Raw genomic sequence first — 4815 nt, 5'->3', positions numbered from 1 at the left:
CCTGTGTATGTGTGCTATATGAGCAACATTGTCCTTTGAAACTTGCTTTGTAGTATATTGCAAGCTGCAGTCGGATACGAGACAGGACTCCAATGATTTTAAAGTTTTTCTGGGCCGTTTCATCTCTGTATGTGAGGAATGTGTGGCTGAGCCTCCTTTTGAGATATAGCTGAGGCAAGAGGGTTTAGATCGCAGTTCCTGTATGCATGACGCCAGGTGTTTAACCTCTCATTTTGCTGTGTGGGCATGTTCACCTGTCGATGCACGAGACATTTTGAGAAAGATTCCCCACAAGGACAATGACCCCTGACAAGCAGAGTTACCCCTGAATGGAAATATTAAAGATATTTTATAAACAAGATAGCATTTTCTATTAAATCTAAAAATACACAAGCTCTTTGTTTCAGGTCTGTTTCCTCCTGTCTGAGTTATAATGTGAATGGCATATAGAAGGTAAATAGCAAATAAATACAAAATAAGAGTTCATTAAAATTCCCTTAAATTCAGGAAATCAGTTGAGACTGGAGTAAAGAATGCTGAAATGATTGATCTGCACTTGAAAGAAAATGAGGAGCAAGGTGGTTTCTGTCTGTGCAAAGCTGAGGAGATCTGCAGGTCTTAGTCCTTCTGCGTTGTGCTGTTATTGCTCATAGTTGTGATTCTTTATGCAGAAAATCACTTCTTTTGGTTATCGTATGGTTAAATTTGACCCTTTAAAGGATGATCTTGCTAGATACACATTTTGTGGTACAAAGTATCTTTTTAGCTATGAGGAACTCCTGGTGATAACTTGATTTTTAGATTAGATAGTCATAACACACATGATTGCAGTGCCCAACTGTAAGATGTTGAAGATTTCCTCCTGGTTTTAACCTCCTGATTACAATCCTTATCTGCAAACACTTCAAAATAATAAAACTACACTCTGTGAGCTTTGTTGAAAATTTAGTAGACCCCTGTACTGCTTTAAGGTAAAGATGACAGATTATTAATAATTGCCATAGCGCTGTAGTTCAGATGTGAGGGAAAACTGATGTAAGAACGGGTTTTGTTTTTAAGAACGCAATACGAGGTGGCCACTTGGGCCATCTACAGTATGTTTAGGGCGTAGTTAATAGATTTGAGGATCTCATCCAGCTGTTTGTCATAAGAAGCCAGAGTGTTGGCCTCAGCTACATGGCTGGGTAGCTTGCTCCATACTCCCCCAAACCTTTGTGTAAAGAATCGACTCCTGTCCTGACTGGAGGACCTCATTCAGCCATTTTATGACAGAACCCAGGGCCTCAGCTTTAACAACATAGATAAGTTGCTTGCTTCATAGTTTTGAAACTAAAAGCCTTTGATTATTGATGCTATGCATATAACTGTGGGGAATGCAGCAGAAATGCTTTGGGAATTCAAGCTAAGACTGTCCAAGTAACATTTTTTTTTTTGCCATCCATTTATGAAATTATTTTCTCTGTGGGTTTTTACGTGTTGTCTGGAATCAGAAATGGACACTGACATCACTGGCATAGCACGAGAGTGAGCACCACTGGAGGAGTGAGACATCTCTTACTCACAACTCCACAACCTCACAGAAGAGTGAGCATTCATTGTAAAAGTGATCTAGCATCACAGCAGAGTGAGCATCACTGAAGGAGAGATGCAGCTCTCGATGACAGCACTGTGAGATCACAGCAAAATTCATGCTAGCTGGAGTTTGGAGACTACTATCTGTGCCATCACTAAAATCGGGGCCCTGTGCAGCAACTGGAGAAGTCGCGCAGCTCCTATTGATAGCAATACAAGATCACAAGCATAGAGCACTGGAGCCCACCCAACTCCTGTGGTCCATGACAGAACATTTTTTTGTTTTTAAACACCTTTTAGAGGTGATTGCCTGCAAGTGAAGCCTGGAAACAAGTCTTCAAACCACAGAAGACAAAAATAGATTGAGATCTATCTATTTGGGAGGAAATGAAGTGAGGAAGTTGAGTTGCTCTTATCTGACAAGTTACGTTTCTGCAGATTGCGCCTGCAACTGTATGGTGCTGATGGTCAGGTGGGAGGGATTTTTTCTTTATTTCAGATGTAATCAGAAATAGTTTTTGAACAAAACCTTGGTCCACCAAGATGTCACATCTATCGGATGCTGCTATGTGCTATTCTGAGTCCAGCCACAGGCCTGCTCGCGACCCGATATGCTCTCACAGAGAGGCGAGAGAGCAGGTCTGCCAAGTGTGTTTATCTCCCCTTGCAGGAAGGAAGCTGGTGGTTTTGTCTTGAGGAATTTCCCAGTTTTCAAATCGCGACGACCGTGCGCGCACTGCCAAAACAACATCTGCTGATGTGACGGTTTTTTTTTTCCCTCCTTGCAGTTTTTCTTGAAAAACTGACAGTAGTGTAATGCGACCCTTCCAGCCCTCGACTTGTCTGCAAAACTTGTTTCCTGCCCTTTGTCTTGGGTAAAAGCTGCACTATCTGCACTGCACCTCTGTTGTTCTCGGGGGCTTGGAGTCAGAATTGCTGGGTTCATACAAATGTGCCATTTTGAAGGACCAAAGAGCCCGCAGGTGTGAGCTGCTTGTTTTAAGAGCTGTCCCTCCTGTCAGATTTGTGCTCAAAGAGCACCACCAGCTTTTAGTCAGAGCAGAAGCTGGGGTTGAAGTGTCCCCTCTGCTCCTTGTACATCGCTGGCTCTCTAGTTAATCAAAAGAACCATTATAAAAAAAACCCTACTATTTGTAAAGCCCCATACAGTTACAGACTGGCGTCTAATAACTCTGGCTGTACACTGCAGTCAGAGCACACCCAGAGGACACAGACCTCAGCTGGTGTCCATCAGAGGACAAACACCAAGCAGGACCTCGGTTATCCATAGGAACTTGGTCCCATTGCTGGACGGTCCCAATCTGTGATTCCTTTGAGCCCAGCTCCACTTCGTGATACTTTATTTGGTTATGCAATTGCATGTCCATTTCTACTGTGCGCCGGTTGAAGGTCCTCTTCCTTTGTCAACTGCAGTACACTTTGTAAGCCCGGGTACAATGTGCTGTACTGTTTGGGGCTCCCTGTTAGTGGGGAGTAAGAGCTGGCGCAGGACTGAAGGGGGAAGGGCGCTGTCCTCGGAATCTAGCCGTTCAGAAACGGCCGAGAGGCTGCCCGTGTGCAGCCGCGCGCGCACGGCTCCTTAATCTCCCCCTTCCTGTCTGCAGGAGCAGCAGGAGGAAGTGAGAGCAGGGCTGCGATCATCCCGCGCTCGAGTAGCCCGCCTGCTCTTCTGCTTTTCCCCCCCGGAACTTCCCAAAAGCAAGACACAACGTGCAGTAGCGCTTCTTGATTTCGATTCCGCTCCGAGCTGCGGTGGGGAGGAGCTCTTTAGCTATGGAGCCAGGGTCGTGCGACGTGTCCCAGTCCACAGAGAGGGAGTGGGTTTGGGCCTCGCTGTCCTGCTGTCTTTCTCTCCGCCTTGTCGGAGAGAGGCGATGTAGAAACGTGGCCAAGGTCCTGCAAACCGCACGACGCCTCCAGCTGTCCGACATCTTGGGGCAAACCGAGCGCCTGCCTAATGGTGTTTTTGAGAGCCTTCTTTCACACCCCTTCGTGTGGGGGCACAGGCGGCAAAGTCATAAATGGCGCTGGGGAAGTCGCTGACTAAAAATGATTCACACCAGTTACAAGCAGCTTGTTTCTTTATTACATTATTACTTTGAGTAATTGGCAGTTAAGGGTGCTTTTTAAAGGAGCATATTTCCAAGTTAGATTTCCTGTAAAGGATCACCATACAAATTTAAACTGAGGGAGTTGTGCTTAACGTGTCTAATGTGTAAGTGCATTATATAATATATACTGTACTGTACATGAGCTGTATAATGAGTAAATACAATAGTTGCTCACTTGAATGTGGTTTTATGTAATCTGACCTGCAGTGCTGAAGGGTGTCACTGTGGCTTGGTGGGTTCTCACTGATTCAAGAGTGGTGACTTTCTGTGTGGAGTTTGCGTGTGCGCCCTCTGCCACACTGTTGTCACTAAAGTGTCCGATACAGGGGCAGGGTGTGGCCCTAACCTGCACCTTGTCCTTCTGGGATAGGCTCTTGGAATGTTGAGGGAGTCTGGAAAACGGTACCCAGCCATGTTGTTGAAGCCGATGACCTGGAGATTCTCTGATCAATTAGCTACTAGGTACCGAACAGGCCAGATAGACTGAATGGACTCCTCTTGTTCAAGACCTTTCTTCTGTTCTTAATATGACACTTCTTGTTGCTTGAATCTTTTGTTTGATTGCTTTTTTATAAGAAAAATGACTTACTTTTTGTACAAAATGAGAATTGTTGCCATGTTGCAAATAACGAATGTAATGAAGAAAACACAATTGTATTGTTATAGCCTGCTTCCTATAACTATAGTTGCTCATCACTGGCTGTGAGCATTGATGAAATGGAGACAGCAAGCTGAAATCTGTCATGTTCCCCTCTTAAGAAGTAGCTCTTTAGAAAAAGTACCAGTTCCTGGTGCTCTTCCCTGGTCCTTGTTCCTTTTTCATTCCTGATCCCTTCATTAAAAGCCTAAATGGATGAGCAATGTGATCCATTAGACCTTCCTCGTTGTTTTCTGTAATTTACGATTATTTCCAAGTCCATCTAAAAACAGTTGCATTGCTGATAACACCTCAGACGGGTCTAATACCTTATTGGTGAAATCCGGTTGAGTTCATTTAAGAGCTCAGCAGGAACTAAAGCAAGAGGACACAGGGAGCACCAGGACCTGTACTGGGGTGTCCCACCTTAGTGTGAACAAGCTTCGTTAAGAATGATCGCTCGGAGACAAGGTG

The sequence above is a fragment of the Lepisosteus platostomus genome, chromosome 4 (assembly GCF_059453375.1).
Source record: "Lepisosteus platostomus isolate fLepPlt1 chromosome 4, fLepPlt1.hap1, whole genome shotgun sequence".
NCBI classification, from domain to species: Eukaryota; Metazoa; Chordata; class Actinopteri; order Semionotiformes; family Lepisosteidae; genus Lepisosteus; species Lepisosteus platostomus.
The sequence above is the reverse complement of the archived record's forward strand: the minus strand, read 5'-3'. Positions refer to the sequence as shown.